The sequence below is a fragment of the Narcine bancroftii genome, chromosome 10 (assembly GCF_036971445.1).
Source record: "Narcine bancroftii isolate sNarBan1 chromosome 10, sNarBan1.hap1, whole genome shotgun sequence".
In the NCBI taxonomy this organism is placed as follows: Eukaryota; Metazoa; Chordata; class Chondrichthyes; order Torpediniformes; family Narcinidae; genus Narcine; species Narcine bancroftii.
The window spans coordinates 88,045,104-88,065,019 of record NC_091478.1 but is presented as its reverse complement, the minus strand read 5'-3'; the positions used below and the strand labels follow the sequence as shown (position 1 = coordinate 88,065,019).

The following is a 19,916-nucleotide window of genomic DNA, read 5'->3' as shown; positions in this document are numbered from 1 at the left end:
AGCATATCTGACATTGATTTACTGCTTCTTGTTTTGTCCTCCTGCAGATCAAAGTTGTCAGCACTGGAAAGAGTAATGCTAAAATGTGAATAACCAATGACAACATCCAGCTGAGCTGTGTATCATTTAGTCCAGTCACATGTAGTTTACAGTCTCTTCTCAGCTCCAATATTGTCTGCAATTTCAGTGGTTACTGCACTTCAGAAAATTGTCTCCCTTCATGGAGCTGAAAAATATTGTATCGAAATATATGAATACTCTTGTGATGTAAAAGTCCACTTTTATTTAAAGCTGAATTCAGTGCATCAAATCCATTCACCAGTACCACATTGAGTCATTAGATACAGAAAACAACCATCCATCATTGCCTTGATGATAATGTGTGCACTGGTACAAGTGCAGTAACACCCCTGGTATCCAGAATTCAAGTAACCGGCAGTCTCCAGCGACCTGCAAAAAAAAATCGAAGGAAATAAATTATAAAAATTAAAATAAATAATAAAATAAAAGATAAAATACATTAATTTAAAATTATAAAAAGTAAATGTTATCTGAAGTAACACGTCAACATTTGGCGAAGATGGGAACAAATATTTAGCCAGATGTCTGCCTTGGGCGAGCTTTGCTCATAGCTGTTGTTTGTTTAAAGTTGTGTTTGAATAAAATGGTGTCGCCCAGGATGAAGAGCTGGATGATCCTGCTTGCTATTGGAGTGATTCTCTTAAAGTGTCTCCTTATCCCTCCTTAATAAGAACCGCCCTAGTCAGAGGCTTTATCTGGGTGGGGGGGGGGTTAATTATCTCGAATGTGGAGGGGGAGGAACCTGCAGATGGAGCAACGGTTAATTGTTTTCAAAGGATGTGACTGAGATTAAAGTAAAATGTTTTAAGGTTTATATGTTCATGCAAGTGAAGTTTGTTCAGTGTGAGTACAGTTTGTCTTTTAAACTGATTATTCTTAATACAGGTGTATTAAAGCATTGTAAGAGAAAGTCTCAAGCAACCAGAAAATACCTGATACAAAGGGTTTTACTGTATATAGAATACTCTCTGCCCACTTGGATGGTGTCTCACTGTCTTTATCTCAAGAACTCATTAAAAATAGTCAATAATTGCACTGTGCTTGTGAAACAAAAAAAAACTTACAGGGAGACAAGATCATCCACCATACTTACGCAGTGACAACTTCCACACAGGCAGGTGATGATATTCATATCAAAATTGTTAAAGTGGCACACATCTAATATTACATTAACTGAAGGAGCCATAAATGGGTAAACTGGCCACAAGTTTGACATCACCTAGGCCAAGCCAATCAAAATGATTATTGCCTTTCACTCAAAATTTAAGATTTGTTTATTGTACAGAGCATGTAATATTACATGAAGGCAGATAAACAGTCGCCATTTGTGTCACCCAATGCCCCTTACAGTAAGAGAGAAGCAGAAGTGAGTCCCTTCAGAGGTACTGAATGTCCGTGGATTCACCTCCAACACTTACACAGCCTCTGCAACTGCACAGACTCCTGATGGATTTGCCAGCAATCTGAGCTCCAGATCCAAACTTCTGACATGATCAGGAAGCCTTCAGTGCCAAAGGCCTTTTGTGAGCCCTTCTTTCTCTCCGTACCCTCTCGAATCCTGCCTCTGGTACCTGGTTCCCATGGCCCAGTCTCCAGCACCCCACAACCCGAGTATGTCCCCCGACTGGAAGTCACCTATAGCCTGTGTGGGTCCCTCAAATGCTGAGCCCCTCACTGGTCTACTGCCATGGTCACCTTCCCTGTAGGGTTGTCTTCTTTGATTCTCCAGTCAGAGGAGATGGTTGGAAGAGGGGCAACACAAAAACTGCAGATGCTTGAATTGAGAAAGAGGAGTTGGAGGGATTCAGTGCATCAAAAAGCGTCCATGGATCGAAATGGTCAGTCAGCATTTTGAATCAGGGCACTTTCAGGAGAATGTTTCACGCAGCATTCCAGGAGAGAAAGTCTTCAGGCGTGATGATGGAGATATAAAACAGGATGCACATTGCTCTATTGCATAAGGAGACCATGACTGCAGAAATGAAGAAGGACGTCTTCGATGGCTTTTCAGATGAGCTTAAAAATAAATACTATAGGCTGCCTAGGTATCCAAGAATGGGTAATGGGGAGAAACAGTGCCCCGGTACGACAAGATATTTAGCACATTGATATAGGATTGATGAGACACTGACAGAGAATTTTATTTTCTCACTGGCCACGGTGAGGTGGCAGGAGATTGTAAGTCATACCTTTGTTTAAAAAAAGACGGCAGTTGTAAGCCAGGTAATTAATACCGATTGGATTTAACGTCGGTGGTAGACAAGTTATTGAAAAACAAAATCAGAGTGGGAGGATTAACTTGCTTGAGGAAAAACAGAGATCAATTAAGTATAGTCAATATGGGTTTGTTTTGGGTGGTCCCTACTGACTAATTTGATTGAATTTTTGTGAAGAGGTAACAAAATATATATTGATGTGCTCTACACAGACTTCAGTAAGGCCTTTTAAAAAGTCCCATGTGAGAAACTACAATAAAACTCCTGGTATCTGCATCTATGGGGATTTGTAGACACTGGATAAGTCAATTTTCTATGTGCTTGAGATTGTGAGCACTAATTGTAAACTTTGATATATTTTACCTGTTTATTTCCCACAATTTTGTTTTGCTGGTTACTTGAGGCTGCAGGATGCTTGAATTCTGGATAAAAGGGGGTTTACTGGAGCACCATAGGGATTCAAGACAAGATAACAAAGTAGCTCCATCATTGGGCAGCACAGATGGCGTAGTGGTTAGTGCAATGCCTTCACAACGGCAGTGAGTGGGACCGGGGTCCGAATCCTGTGCTGTCTGTAAGGAGATTGAACATTCTCCCCATGTCTGTGTGGGTTTTCTCCAGGAACTCCTGTTTTCTCCCACCATTCAAAATGTACTGGGGTGTAGGTTAATTGGGTATAAATTGGGCAGCATGGACTTATGGGCTGAAATGGCCTGTTACGTCTAAAATTTTAAAATTTAAAAAATTGTTTTGCAACAGGAGATAGAAAGTGATCTTGGAGGGTTATTTTATGATTGAAATCCTGAAATCACATAGATCAGAGTTCGCTCCTATTATTTGTTATACATGTTAATTTGGATGTGAATATAAAAAGTTTACATGATATGATAGTGAGGAGAAGGATTTTAGATTTTTGGTTAATTTTGATCAGCTGTTAAGATAGACAGAGCAATGGCAGATGGGATGTAAGAAGACCATGAGATGTAGGAGCAGAAAAAGTCCATCAAACATGTCCCACAATACAATCATGAGCTGATCCATTCACCCACTGAGCCTCACTACCCGCCCTTCTCCCCATAACTTCTGATGCCCTGGCTAATCAAGAACTTATCAATCTCTGCCTTAAATACACCCAATCTCTTGGTCTCCACAACCACCTGTGGCAACAAATTCCACAGATTTGCCACTCTCTGGCAAAAGGCATCTTTGTTCTATGTGGACTCCCTTCAAACCTGAAATTATGCTCTCTTGTCCTAGGCTCTCTCATCTACACTGTCCATGCCCTTAAACGTTCAAAAGATTTCAATCAGATCCCCTCTCATTCTCCTAAATTCCAATGAGTACAGAGTTGCCAAACCCTCACCCTATGATAACTCTTTCATTCCTGGAATTATCCTTGAGAATCTCCTGTGAATCCTATATCAGCACATCCTTTCTTACATGAGGAGTCCAAAATTGCTGAGAATAATCCAAGAGAGGTCTCACCAGTACTTATATATTAAAAAAGTTCTGCATCCTCTTGAGGAATGAGCCCCCTGCCTTGGTGTCACTGAGGTGAGGACAACCCTATCCAAGGCAGTAGGACCAGACAACATATCTGGTTGGCTACTGAAGGGCTGCATAGATCAACTGATCTTCAAAATGTCACGGCAGCTATTTCTTTTTGCGATATAGGTTCATCTAAACTAATTTTGTTATCAGGGGAAAGTGTAGGGATGTTTAAACAATTTAAGAAATTCTCCATCATTATGTTATCATTAGGGAATTCAGAAGAGTAAAGTCGAGAATAAAAATTCCTGACTGTGTCATTAATCTTAAAGTGATCTGAAGTAACATTGCCATCAACCATTTGAATTTTTGCAATTTTTCATTTTGCTTTGAATCCTCTTAACTGATGATCTAACAGCTTACCAGATTTGTCATCATGGATATAGAACAAATTCTTACTCTTCAAAAGTTGGTGTTCAATTGTTTGTGTCGATAAGAGGTCAAATTCAGTTTGGAGTTCCACTCGCTCTTTATATAGTTCTGGATTTTTAATGAGCATATTGCTGACCTATTTCTTTAATTTGATTAGTTCAAATCATTCTTTATTGGTCCTCCTTTTCATATTCATGGTATAAGAAATAATTTGCCCCCTAAGGTAGGCTTTCAAAGCATCCCAAACAATCAGGTTGGAGGTTTCTAATAAGATGTTTGTACAAAAAAAAAGGTTATCTGCTCCTCCATAAATTTACCTGACAGTAGGGTTGAATAAAAATGCCAATATCTTTTTTATTTGAGGAAGGCCAAGAAGGGTCATGGATAATACAATAGAGGAGCAGTCTGATATCACTCTGATAATCACAAGAGTGGGCAAATAGGATCAGTTGATTATCAATAAGAAAATAAGCAATCCTAGAAAAGGTATGATGAACATGTGAGAAGAAAGAATACTCTCTCCTATTTGGATGGAGAAAATGCCACACATCAGAAATACCGTAATTTGATAGGAAAGACTGAATACTCATTATGTCAGGGTTGGGAAAAGATCAATCCAGCACAGGATCCAACCAGCAATTAAAATCTCCTCCATGTATAAGAGAGTATGAGCTTGGATTAGATAAGGAAGGAAAAAAAAAGTTCAGAAAAACACCACATCATCAGTATTAGGGGCCTATACCTTGGCAAAAACTACCATTGTATGATGTTTATAATTTGCATGTCATAATGATCATTTGTATCTGAATTGAACCACCCAGCCCCCCTCCCACCCTCGGGTTTGGACTGAAAAGTGAAGTGAAAATTCTTCCACTCCCCCCACACCACATCATGTGGCAAGATCTATCAGAACTATGAATGAGTGTTTCTTGTTTATAAAAAAGCAATTGCTGTTTTACTGTTTGATGTATGAGAATTCCTTATTTTAACAGGGTGATTTAAACCCTTAACATTCCAGCTAATGACATTTAAGAGGCTATTCATTATCCTTAGCTGAAAATGTAGTTTGGTAAGTACAAATGATATCAAAACTTCAGGTTTCAGCCTTGAGATAAGAACATAAAGCAACTACTGGATTAGTGATAAACCGTACATGGCCAGGGCTTGTATAGACTCCTAGAACATGAGTGGCATTGAAGAAATCCACCCCAAAACAAGACAGCTGCCAAACCATAGTAGCAAGCTCTTTAAGACATCCATTTTCACCCAAAAAACACCTCCTGTCCCACTTTACACCATTTTTAGCTCCATTATTATTGTTTGAAATACACTCAAGACTCCTGAAAACTATGTTCAGCTTTGATAGGAACACAAGCATATAAGAAAATAAAAGTTCATTTTAGGATTTCTTGTGGAAAGCATACTGTAAAATATAAATATAAACTACTACTAAAAAAATGTGTAAACTTTACCCAGTGTTCTTCTCACAAGGTTAAATAGTTCACTGAATTTAACGCAGGGGAAAGTACTCACATGACTGCACCTCGAGTGGGTATGTTAACCCATATAATATTACCAAGGCAGAGAAGGCCAGGCAGTCCTCACCACCCAAATACTATATGGCAGAAGCTAGACAAATTAAAAGTAATAATGATCAGTCAACCACAGTCACCAAGCAGTCATTTATGATGGGCATGGAGTAGCTGGGAGACTGTCAATATATCTCCATGCCTTGTTGGCTGAGTGCAGCCACTTCCTGTCTCTGCTGGAAAGTGTGATATGGAGTCATGTGGGTTACAGCAGAGAGGGCCTGAGTCCTCAGTTGTATAGTTCCATCACTGCTTCCCTGTACTCAGCTCCATCACTGCTTCCCTGTACTCAGCTTGCTGGCTCAAAGCTTCAGGACTGTAGTCCTCCACAGCACAGCTCTGCCTACCACAATAATCCAGCTTCCTTCTCTGCTGGGCCTCACGGATCAGAATGTCCTTTTTCTGGAAATGATGCAAACAAAGAATAACTGAGCACTGTCTCTGTCCTGGAGCTGGTTTAGCTGCTAGTGAGCAGTGGGGTCTGTTGATATCTGGCGGGGCTAGGAGCGTCTCCTTCCCAAAAACCTTGCATAGCAGACAGGAGAAGAATTCTGTAGGGTGCCTTCCTTCAATAAAGGATTTGGCCAAACCCAGGATATGCAGATTTTGCTTTCTGCTCCGGCCTTCCAGGTCGATGACTTTAGCCATAAGCTTCAAATTGCTTTCAAACAGGCTGGAGCAAACATTTTCTAGTTCACTGACATTTTGGCTCAGGTCATCCAAAGCGAGCTTGAGAGATGATCGACATTGGCTGTGCTCATCCACTATAGATTGGACTTTGTCGAATTTAATTTCCAGCAAGCTAAAAGAAGCTTTGAAGTCAGCTGCTAGCGCCTGTCTGTGTTTGTCCAGTAGAGCGGAGATTGCCTCCATTGTTAGGCTAGTCACTACTTTTTTAAGCCATTTTGAGGCAGACGTGAATAAAAGAAGGGAAAGATGCAGTATTTGTAACACTTTGTTTGTAAAATAGTAGTCAAGGAGTAAAAAAAAAGCAAGTCGGCAGGAGCACCTGTTCCTTGCTTCTGCCCCGTACCGCTACTGACAGGAAGTCCCTCCTTTATCTTCTACTTGTGAAGATGATCTGCCTTTACAAGGTGTCTGTAGATGCTGTGGTTGTAGTCAAAACCAGGGCTTTAAGGGCTCAGGCCTGAAAAGTTGGTAATATATCTTTGCCTCCTGAAAGACCAGCTAAGTTGCTCCAGCATTTCTGTGTTTTGCTTTACAAGGCAAACATGAGTTTCTGGGAATAACTTAAAAGTCAGCATAAATCAACATCTGTCATTTTATGCCATGTATGGGCTGGTTTTCTGGATTATGATGGCAAGTTGCTGGAACCCCTGAGGAATCTCAAGACCAATTTCTTTCTCACAATAATTTTAAAGCCTGACAGCACTTTTAAAATAAATTCCCCTTTGCGTCTATTAAACTTTGAAGTAATTGATACAACTGGGAATTGTTCTCTTGAATAGAAATCTAAAATTTGAAGGCAAAGGATTATACATTAATCATAAACATTCATCATTCTTGTTAGCTCTTTTCCAAATAATAACTGAAAGATATACCGGTAATTAGTCATGAACAATAGCATAGCTTTCCATTGAAATGCACACATATTATTGATGGAGAAATCAATTGAACTCTCCATTTCAGCTTCTGAAAATACTTACATATGTCACCAAAGATTTGCAAATTTCTGCAGATATATCGTGGAGAGCATTCTGATTGGTTACATCACTCTTTGTATGGAGTTCCGATACACAAACCAGGAAATGACTACAGAGAGTTGTGAACTCAGCCAACACCATCATAGGCTTCAGTCTTCACTCCATTAATACATCTACAAGAGGTGGTGTCTCAAGAAAGCAGCCTCTATCCTCAAGGATCCTCAGTACCCAGGCCACTTCTTCCATCAGGGTAGAGGTTCAGGAACCTGAAGATGAACACCGAATGGGACAAAGAGAGCTCTGCTATCAGATTTCTGATTGGACAATGAACCACTCTTTTACACTAATTTCTTTATTTTTAAAAATTTAATTTATATCAATTTTGCACATTTAATGCTACTGCAAAACAAAACATTTCATGAAAATAAATTCTAATTCTGATTCTCTGTTTTTAAATTTTGATGCTTTGCTCACATTCAGTCTAAATCCAAGTCCAATCCTAAGGACCTTGGTGCATTTGCTCAGTCCCGAATTGAGCTTTCTCGTCCCATCTGATCAGTTAAGAAAACTAAAAACTTTTACACTCCCATTAATTTTGACTCATCGTGTTGACTCAGCATGGATGCCTGCCCTATTTCCTAACACCACCTGAAGACTGGGTGCCATGAAAGGAAAAAATAAAGAAGCTTGATTTTTTTTTTGTGAAAATGGTGCTGACCAGCAAGAGTTGCCACAGGAATCTGGATGCACATTGTGAAAGTATAAATAATGTCCCTGAATTTTGGCTTAACACACTTGATAATGTTCTAAAACTTTTCAGCTGAGCTGAATGTTTTTATTTCAGTTTTAACAACTGCTTCATCACATACTTTAGATTACCAACTACTTCCTCCACTACATGTTAACAACTCTGTCGTAGAGAAAGTGGAGAGCACCAAGTTCCTTGGAGTGACCTGTCTGCATGTCCTCATTTGTCAGGAAGGCGCAACAGTGACTGTACTTCCTGAGAAGACTGAAGGGGGCATGGCTACTGGCCACCTTCTATAGGAGCTCTATCGATAGCATCCCCCACATCAACGTGATCAGTTTGGATGGTTGTTTGAAGAGGGCACGCAAAATAATTGAGGACCCCTTCCACCTTGCACATGTCATATTTCAGCTGCTTCTGTCGGGGAAGAGATACAGGAGTAACAGAGCCAGCACCACCAGGCTGAGGAACAGCTTCTTCCCACAAGGAGTGAGGATGCTGAACAACCAAAGGAACTGCTCATACTAGCTATCCAAGACTCTCACATTCATGAAACAACATTAATTAATTTATGTAGATGAAATACTTGTCCTGCACTTATCTGTACGTGTGTTATGTCTGGTTGTGTGCCTGCGTGTTTTGTACTGATGACTGGAGAACGCTGTTTCATCAGCTTGTACCTGTGCAATGAGATGACAATAGACGACTTGACTTTCCTTTCTAAATAAAGGACATGATTTTCCTGTTGGACGTGACAGCTTCTCCATTTGTCTGGGAAATCAGCATTAGGATTGAGATACTGGAGTGGTGTATAAAGTATGTGAATTGGATTGAAATGTACTCTAGTTTATCCAATTGTGGAATTCAACTGCCACAATCGGTGTTTTAATCTTTATTTCATGTTTCCTTATGACAGAGAAAGAGGCCATTCAGCCCATTAAGGCTGAAAGAGCTCAAAGAGGCATCCAATTCTTCCATGCATTTCCCTGGAACTTGCTCCTGCATGTATCCCCTGATTCTTCTATCACCTGCCCATACTGGAGTTAATTTACAGTAAGAAATCAACCCATCAACCAGCATATCTTTGAGCTGTTGGTAGGAAGCCGGAGCACCTGTTTCCAATGGCAGGAGAGTTTAGGACAAGAGGGCACATCTTCAGGATAAAAGGTTGTCAATTTAAAAATTTAAAACAGAGATGCCAAAGAATTTCTTTAGTCAGAGGATTGTGAGTCAGTGGAACTTATTGCCACAAGAGTCCATGGAAATGAGGTCATTGGATATACTTCAGGCAGACATTGACAGATATTTGATGAGTCAGGGCATCGAGGATTACGGGGAGAAAGCGGGGAGTGGAGTGAATGGATTAGCTCATGATTAGAATGGGGGAGCAGACTCAATGGGCCAATGGGTCTACCTGCTCCTCTATCTTGTGAACCCCATGTAGTCGTGGACCATGCGAGCTCCACGTAGGCAGCACCAGAGATCAGATGTGGCTGGGACTGTGAAACAGCTGCACTACACGCAGCGCTGTTAGAGTACTCTGATGCTCTGTGGATGATTAGAACAAGGCAAACTCTGTCACAAACCACAGTTCATAGGGTCTGATTGTTCAACATTCACTTTCCATGAATTAAAAAGCCAAAATATTTCAGCTAGAAAGTAAAATGTGAAAACAGAAAATTCCAGCTCACTCTAATATAAGTTCAAATCAGCATTTACATCCAAATTTCAATAAATGCAGCTTTTCATTGGTTTACACATCCTGAGCTTTTATAGTGCAGACAGTGATCCCTGTGGGAGTGGCTGATCTTTCTAAAACAACTGTTAGATTCAAACATACTCATTTTTCAAGAGCCACATGGGATCCTTTCAAAATTAATATAACCATTGCCACAGATGCTTGCAGGACAAGCCACGGCCATCAGAAACTGTGTTAAAAGCAGATTTTCTTCTCTCCTTTTTCATCCCTTCATCTGATCCTGGGAGTATATGATGACTTGGAACAAATCCATGCAACTTCAAAATCAAATCTACACGTTGTGCAGAATCTGCTGTTCCATTAGGTATACTCAGTCATCGTATTTTTAGATATAAGATGTTAGCTTGAGGCTTTACTATAAATTATTAATTGAAGTAAGAGCCACAAAGTGATTCTTCTTCAATGGCTGGATTTATGTGAGTGAATGAACAGTTACTATGGATTGGACTTCCTCGGTTCCTGAAATATCATTCAGTCCCTTTTTTTTGTCAATATTAAATGCAGGGTAAAAATAAAAGCTGCTGTTGAAGCAATGTTTGGAATATTAAAGTTGCATTTTAATCATATTGAATACAATACATTGGAAGTGGTAGTGGAAATCTTTGAACACTTAAACCTTGGGATGATCAATTCAATCACAAATCTCATCTTCAGCATTGATTAAGTTTCACCCACTCTGAGCCATTAATTTAAACCACTGTAGTGAAAATTGTGGAACAGAAAAAATCTGTTTCACTATACTTCCCATCTGTCTTTCACAGAGCTTTTGTAGCAGACATCGAGAAGACTGTGGCCCGAGCTTGTTCTGCTAACTGATGAGGAAGAAAGCTTGACTGTAGGAAAGTAAAAATTGGCAATAGATAAGCAAAACTATGCTGTCTTGATTTTTCCCTGGGGCTAAAAATAACGAGGCAGGGAACTGCTACAGAGAGGTGAGCATTTGGTTGAGCACAATTTAACTCCTTCATTTGCTTGGGATGCAAAGCCAGCACAAGTGTTGTAAGAACCAATGCGATGAGTGGCTAAAAGGGCGAGATGTCAAAGCTGCTGTATTAACTGTCAAGGACGCTGAAGGAATTGGGGTTTGGGGGTGAGGTGTGTTCAGTAAGGACACAAGGGCCATTATTCCAGAAAATGGGAGATGGAAAGCACAAGGAGAACAAAAACTACAGGAGTGATCAGGAAACTGTAATTAAAAAAGAAGCTTTTCAGGGCCTCTCCAGGGCTCCACATGGAGCTTTAGATCCTAGAGACAGATGCCATGAAGAAGGAATAACTAATGTACCCTGCTAACTAGTGGAATTGTAGCCACAAAGATGGTGTTATGCACAAGATGCAAATTGCAACCTGAAGCACCCCCATCATTCAAAATCCTTATTGATCCATTTCAATGGAAATGTAATTATCCAGTGTTAACCTGAAGGCTGCTCCCAGCCCTGCTGCGCAAGTTCACCACATATCTGTCAAATCTCAAGTGTTGTTGAAGTGCTGATGACTTACTGAACGCTGCAAGAACGGAATACTTTGTGTTTTCATTTCTCATGACTGTGTAATCCATCTGCAATCCTGATAACATTCTAACGGCAATATGGAAGCACCTTTCAGGAAATATTAGCCCATATAGTTGACAAAAGTTAAAGAATTTCATGTATGTTACATTCTAAATGTAGTGTTACATGACAATTCTTACATGACAATAACGGAACCTTTACCATTTTTTTACCTTTATTATTTTAACGTTAAACTCTATTGAAATATAAAAATGCGTATTGTCATAATCTTAAGAATTAGCGTTGCCCTGGAATTTTGCCGCTGTGCTATCAAGTTCTGCCACTTGATTCATTCATGTCAACTTTCAACCTTACTTAGAGGATGGGGTTTTGAATTTTTTTTCTTTTTCCTTTTTTTTAAGGTTTATTTTGTTGTTAAATTTTACTTTATTGTCATGGTTGTGCTTTGGATTCCCTTATCATGAGAAAAGTTGTAAATATTTTTAAATCTTGTAACACATAATTGTACTCTTTAATTGCTTATATTGTAAAATATCAATAAAAAAAAGATTTTAAAAAGAAAAGAGAAATACAAGAATCAATTTTTATTAAAATTGATTTTTCCTTGGCAGGATTTCAGGGTCTGAGTTATAGGGAAAGGTTGTGCAGACTGGGGCTTTTTTCTCTGGAGCGTAGAAGATTGAGAGGGGACTTGATAGAGGTGTTTAAGATTTTAAAAGGGACAGACAGAGTAAATGTGGATAGGCTTTTTCAGTTAAGAAAGGGGGAGATTCAAACTAGAGGACATGGTTTAAGATTGAAGGGGGAAAATTATAAGGGGAACATGAGGGGAAATTTCTTTACGCAGAGAGTGGTGGGGATGTAGAATGAGCTTCCGGCAGACGTGGTCGAGGCGGGATCATTGGTTACATTTAAGGAAAGACTGGATCGTTACATGGATAGGAGGGGACTAGAGGGGTATGGACCGGGTGCTGGTCAGTGGGACTAGGAGGGTGAGGATTTGCTACGGCATGGACTAGTAGGGCCGAACTGGCCTGTTCTGTGCTGTAAGTGGTTATATGGTTAGTAAAAGGTGTTAAGATAATCATTAAAATGCATTCACATTTTATATTTCTATCATTCTTAATGTTTTGTTGCAGCTAACTAAGGTATTTTAAGTCCTGGGTACTTAAATGCAAAAGTTTTCCCCCCTTTTTTGTGGTTTCATAAGTTCCTGTCATAGGAGCTGATCGTCCCCTCTCATAACTCTCAAAAATCATGAAGTAAGAGCATTCTTCAGCTTGATTAAATATTGCAAAGGAGCTGCCAACACATTGCTAGAGGAAAAAAGTGGGGAAAAAAAAAGGTTTTAAATTGATTTTCTGTTGTGATTGATATTTTGCTTCCACAACAAGACTGAATTGCAACAGAACTTTGGAGGGGATGGTGGTTGTGGGGGGGGGGGGGGGGGGGGGATCACAGGCGTAGGAAAGGTGCAGGACTGTTGTAACATTGCTCCAGCCAACCTGCAGCAGCTTCCATCTAATGTCAGCAGGACCTTGATCATGTAGTTATTGTTGGAAGTTAACTTTAATTATTTTGATTCATTTCATTATTACTCTGGAATTCTGAATTTGGACTATTAATTAATTTTTAAATGTCTCCTGCCTGAAAAGCAAGAATTCTAATTTTTTTGCTATCCATCTTATGTTAACACCTCAATTTTCAGATGTTCTTTTAAGATAATTGCTATTACTGAAATATCTATTTGATCTGATGACTCTCACCTTATTCAAGTACTTCGACCACACAATGTGCCTCATCCTCTATAGTATTCAAAGAACTTTAAAAGCCGATTAAAATACCTTAGTTAGCTGCAATATGCGTGTTACCTAAGCTTTTGACAGCTGCTTCAATGTTCAGTATAATGAGTTTATTGTGAAGTAACTTTAATATTGTTTATTTAATTTGGGTTTATTATCTACTTGAGGGAATTTTAATTTATTTCCACTTTACTAATTCCATCAATATAATCTTGTATGTTTTTGTCAGAATGAATTTCTGATCATTTTTATAACTTTCTTGGGGGTCTGTTGGGGTCCAGTCCCATGGGCTTCAAGGTGGCTGATGTGGGCTGCATTAGGTCCACGCGCCCTACCACACATGGTGAAGGAGGTGCTCATGTTGCTATAAGTTCTTTCCACTACTTTCATTAGCCTCTGTGTATTTCCTGACTGACTGTTTCCCTGAAGGTAGGGATATAACATAACATGGCCAGAGAAGCAGTCAGAGTTTGATGTCAAGGCCAACACTCCACACGGCAGCTTCTGAAGAGGTGAAAGGATACGATGCCATCAAAAAGCGGCAGAAGTTCAGAAAATGATTCGGGAAGAAGGCAGAAACCTTCACATTCCTCCCATGAGGTCATGTTTTCAAATTAGAAACTGAACTAATACTGACAGGAAGTCAACTGAACTCTACTTACAAGTCTGGACTCCAGGTTTAAGCTGTTAGAGAATGAGAGTGGTGAAATTGCCCCAAGATGAAAATGTAGAATTGAATTGTTATTATTGTGTATACTGAGATAATATTAAAAACTTAGTTTTGCATGCTATCCAGGAAGGTCAACTCATGTTTACATACATGGTATAGAATATAGTGAGACAGAATGTTATAAATAAAAGTGCATGTAAAACAGTGGAAAAACTGAAATGAGGTCATTTTGTGAGAGGTCTGTTCAAGAGTCTGAATTGATATATATCTCTATCTCTCTCTCTCTCTCTCTCTCTCTCTCTCTCTATATATATATATATATATATATAAAAATATCTATCTATATATATGTAGAGAATAGATAGACATAGATATTTATATATCTATAGATATATATATATATATATATATATATATCTATGTCTATCTATTCTCTACATATATATAGATAGATATTTATATTTCTATATACACACACATACATACACACACCAAAGCCTGTCTTGTATATTTACAATAGGACGAGGTGTCTCATTTCTCTCCTCCATGGTGGGTGAGCTAAAGTAGTGCAGATGAGTTGAACATTAGAATGTTGACTGTTTTGTATGTCACCAAGGCATTACTATCCTGCAGCACGGCCAACATCAAAACTTTAACACAATTTTCAAGATTTTAATCATATTTATTTCTGGTCTTGTAATCTACCCTCTAATTTACATTTCCAAAGCAAAATGCTTTTTTTCAGTAACATTTTCTGGCACACATATTAGAAGAAAAATTGATTTTTTTTTTCTCTCTCTCTCTTTTATACATAAACGCTGTCATCGGCTTGGATAAAATGTTTTACTTCCATCTGCCTGCGCAAGGAATTCTGTGAAATAACCCTCACACTCTTGCAGCAAAACGTTGGTTTTGTGGCTTTAATGCAACACTTACATTGATTTCTTGTGTCTATGTTTGAACAAAGTAAAACATATTTTGAGATAGTTCAAGCGATCCTTCTGTAAAAATTAATATGTTTTCTTCTACCATTGAGATAACTTCATACTGTGTGGTTTTCTATTCTCTTTCTTTATCATTTCTGACAAGAACATGAATGAAATTCTCGCCCATGAAATTGCATTTTCTTGCTGTCTTCAGAATTGCAGAGCTTTATCTGAATTTAATATGAGCCTGAAATATGACTTCTTTATACATATAATTTTTGATTTTTCATCACTTATTCATTACCAATTTGAAAGAACTGTAAGATGTGTAATATATTTTTGAAACATTTTCTTCATTGACATGGGCAGTATTCTATCATTTCCTGTTTATCACAACTATTTTTTTTAACTTTTTCTATATCTGTGTTTAAAGTCTCATCAAAATCATTATGATCACATTCAGTTCACAGGATGAAAACTTAATATTAGTTATTTTATTCTGCAATAATTACAGCTCAGTGTAGCTCTCTTTTCATTTGTGTGTATTGGGGTCCCTTTTGTTTCCAGCTACTTCGCATTGTCACACATTCACCTGGTCGGCACAATACTGTTACAACATCAGCGACCCAGGTTCGAATTCAACACGGTCTGTAAGGAGCTTGTACGTTCTCCTGTGTCAGCGTGGGCTTCTTCCGGGTGCTCGGGTTTCCTTCTATCCTTCAAAACATACAGGGGTTGCAGGTTAATTCCGGCTCATGTTGTGTTGATTAGTGAAACTTGATAGGTGAGTTCAGATCTCAGATGAGTACAATTGAACTCTTCATAGGATAAAATGATTCACCTAAGGCACTGGTGGAGGCAAATATAGAATAACTGTGCTATCCAAACATTTAGCGTTGTGCAGTCAATTTAGTTATTGGACAGAACTAGAGGGCATGAGAGAGGGGAGCATTTTTTTTAAAAGGGCACTTTCTTCACATAAAGTGTGGTGGATAAATGGAATGAGGAAGTGGCAACAATTGTTGCATTCAAAAAACATTTAGACAGGTGCATGGATAGAAAAGATTTAAAGGAATATGGGCTAAATGTAAGCAAGTGGGACTAGTTTGGTTGCCATGTTCAAGATAAGCCAAGGGGTCTGTTTCCAATTTGTCGGTCCATAACTGTATGAGGTCACAGTAATGTTCCATAACTGTTTTTACCTTTACCATTGCTGACAGCAAACTCAGTCTCTGAAGGAACAAAATATGTAATTGTACAAATTAAACTTCTCAACAGCCAGAAGCATGATTGAATCTTTTCAAATAAATGTAACTTACGTTGTTTTTCTCATTAAACAAGATATGAGCATGGACTTTGATGAAGCAATTATTTTTTAAAAATCTGTAAACACCATGGTTGAAGTAAAAACACAAGATACTGGAAAAAAAAACTCAGCTGGTCAAACAGTTGCAGCAAATGTAAAAATACATAACCGAGTTCCTCCTACATTCCTTACTATATTCTAAGCTTGAGTCTGCATGGGTCGAACTCAGTGTTTTACAGTCACAAAAGGCAACTAGGGTAGGTCATGCAGCTTCTCAAATTTCATCCTCCATTCAGTAAGCATGTTTGAACTGTCCTGTACATGTGTCTCACTGATATTTTATCAGTTCATTATCTACCTGGGTAATAGAAGTAAATCACAAAATTCTGTAGACTCCACGGTTGATGTAAAAATACAAGATGCTGGAGAAGTTCAGCAATGTCCTTTATAAAGCAACGGTAAAGATACATAACTGACGTTTCGGGCTTGAGCCCTTCATCAAAATATGAGAAAATGGTGGCAAGCGTCTGAATAAAAGGAGGGAAGGGGTGGGCAGGAGATGATAGGTGGAGAAAGGAGGGAGGAGATAGCAGCACTGAGGGGAAGGGGATGGTAGGGCTGAATGGGTGGAACTGGGACAGGAAAAGGGGGAGGGCAAGAAAAGGCTAGTAGGTTTAATGGAAAGCAGTGAAGTCAATGTTAAGGCCATGTGGCCGGAGGGTGCCCAGCTGGAACATAAAGCATTGTTCCTCCAGTTTACAGATGGTCAGGGTTGGGCAGTACATAAGGCCATGGACAGACATGTGAGTGCAAACCAGAATAAAAATGTTTGGCCGCTGGGAGGTCACTGTGGTTGCAAACCGAGTGGAGGTGCTGAGCGAGATGATCACCCAGTCTGCAACCAGTATCTCCGATGTAGAGAATGGCATAAAGGATACACCGGATGGAGTATATAATTCCTCTGGATGTACAAGTGAGGTGTTGGTTCATGTGAAAGGCCTTTTTGGGGCCCCAGTCCATGGTGAGGGAGGAGGTGTGGGTGCAAGTGTTGGATTCCCTGCAGACACAGGGAAAGGTGCTGGGAGTGCTATGGGTGGGGAGGGAAGAGTGCACAAGAGAGCCTGCAGAAGGCCAAGAGGGGAGAAGAGGGAAAAATGTGTCTGGTGGTGAGATCCTGTAGTAAGTGCCAGAAATTCCTGTGGATGATGTATTGGATGTGGAGACTGGTGCAGTGGTAGGTGAGGATGAGGGGGATTCTATGTTGGTTGCATCTGGGTTCAGAGGGGGCAAGGGCAGTTGATTGGGAAATGGAGAAGATGTGGGTGAGGGCTGAGTTTATGGTGGTGGAGGGGAAGGCACGATTGTAGAAGAAGGGAGACAGTTCGGGAGCTCTGGACTGGAAGACCTCATCTTGGCAACAAAGTGGCCAACCATTTCAATTCTGGGTCACATTCCCACGCCCACATGTCTGTGCATGGCCTTATGTACTGTCCCACCCTGATCACCCGCAAATTGGAGGAACAACACCTTATCTCTGGCTGGGCACCCTCCAGCCACATGACATGAACATTGAATTTACTGCTTTCCATTAAATCTGCTCGCCTTTTCTTACCCCCTCCCATTTCCTGCCCTTCCAATTCTTTCACCCACACAGACCTACCGTCCTCACCCTTCATTGCAGCTGTCCCGTCCCTCCTTTCTCCACCTATCTCCTACCTTGTCACGACCCCTTCCCTCTTCCTACTCTTTTGTTTGAATGCTTGCAGGGATTTTCTCATACTTTGATGATGGGCATAAGCCCAAAACGACAGTTATTTATCTTTGCATTTGCCTCATTAAGGACATTGTTTGACCTGCTGAGTTTCTCCAGAATTTTGTGTTTTTACTACCTGGGTAATAGTGTCAAATGCTTCACTATATCATTATTAATTCTCTGGATGATCTTGCCCAATTTTTGTTAATGCTGCAACCAGGTTGTGCACTGTCGGACCGTGTTTGAATTTCTCTTACTTTGTTCTACAATGTGTCACAGGATTTCATACACTGTATATTTTATTTTTTTCGGGATCTCAGCATTTCTGTTAGGTCAGCATTTATTGTCCCTCCCAATTGCTCTGAAATGGAGGAGATGAGCTGATTTCTTGCTTGCTCTTTCTCCTGCTACCTTCGAACCACCTTGAGTTTGCCACCAGCTAGCTCCTTTCTCCAAAGTCTCCCTTCCCTGCTGCTCATTGCCTACCATTTGTGTCATAAAGTTTCTCTTGGAACCCCCTCCATAACGATCTCATCTTCAAAGAGAACTGTGCATTCCTTAAGGCAGGTGAGTTTTTTTAAATGTATCTGATGATGTAAGAGGACTGGAGAAGTTTAATTACTATGCGATGAACTATCAGTTCATTCTCCGAATTCTTTCATGTTCAACAATATTTCATTGACAAAGTAGAGAAAAAAAAACTGCCCCACATAGTATACTGTTTTAATGGAACTCCTTCTAACTGATATTTTGGAGAGTATGATACTCAAAGATTTTCTGTCATTTTAAGGACTCCACAGATAATTGGAAGGATTTTAGCCAAAATGATTACATCTGGGTATCACTTTAACTGAAGTCCAGCAGTCCTTAAAATTATTGCACTTCGTTGTATATCTCATAAATAATAAATTATTTTCCAAATATTTACCGTAGATCATTTGACAATAATTTTCAATATAATTATGGAAAAGGATAGGTCTGGTCATCAGGCTGCGATTCTAAATTGGAGAAAGGCCAATTTTCTTTGTATCAGCAATAATCTGGCAAATGTAGATTGGGACAGGTTGTTTTCTGGCAAAGCTGTGCACTGGTTAAGAAGAAGAAGGAGGTGCATTTCAGGTACAAGCAGTAAGGAACCAAGAAGAGTATAGGAAATGCAAGAAAACAATCAAGGAACCCGGAGGACTAAAAGAAGATGTGAGGTGTCTCTGGCAGACAAGGTGCTAGAAGCCAAACCAATGGCTTATTGGTATTGAATTGGGCACTGAATTGGGTACAGCACTTTGAGACCTGAAGGAAGTGATCCTCTCTGTTGGCAGACCAAGTCAGTTCCTCAGATCAGTCACGAAGTGAGGAGGAAGAGGTGGCTGAGCAGCTGAGTGCAGGAAGCAAGCTCTGAGGCAGTAATGGGGAAAGTTTGATACCGTCATGAATGTGATGGTCAATAAAAACATTATCACACCTTGTTTCCAAGCAGTGACACCATCACTCTTTCCAACAACAGTCTCCATCAGTTGCCACAAAGACATAATAATCATTTGCCCTAGAACACCTGCATCGACGTTAACAATCACTTCCACATCTTGCAGTTTATATGCAGTCCCAGCTATCCATCTCTGTCAGTGCTGTCACATTGTGCAGCACCCTCTCTAATACTCTTTCCCCTCACAGAACTGCACCAGCAGCAACATACTAACTATTTACCAGGAGCACTGTCACGTTCTCAGGGCCATTGCCTGATAAAAGGGATCATAGAACCATAGAACATTACAGCACAGAAACAGGCCTCTTCGGCCTTCTAGTCTGTGCCAAACCTCTTTTCTTTTGCCTAGTTCCACTAACCTGCACCCAATCCATAGCCCTCCTTACCTCTCCCATCCATGTTCGTGTCCATATTCCTCTTAAATGTTAAAAATGACCCCACATGCACCAGTTCAGCTGGAAGCTCATTCCACACCCCGATCACTCTCT

General features: G+C 39.8%; 1 long non-coding RNA gene across 2 annotated transcripts in view; it reads right to left on the bottom strand.

Moving 5' to 3' along the window:
- Positions 1 to 284: 284 nt before the first annotated feature.
- Positions 285 to 19,916, bottom strand: part of LOC138743997 (uncharacterized) — a 31,150-nt gene continuing 11,518 nt past the window's right edge. Inside the window, exons 4-5 of one of the 2 annotated variants that reach the window (XR_011345177.1) lie at positions 7,474 to 7,736; positions 285 to 450 (exon numbers count right to left, since the gene is read on the bottom strand). This is a non-coding gene — a long non-coding RNA (uncharacterized lncRNA). Of the gene's footprint in view, positions 451 to 7,473; positions 7,737 to 14,657; positions 15,604 to 19,916 lie in introns of those variants that run through there. The other variant, XR_011345178.1, reaches the window with a different exon arrangement.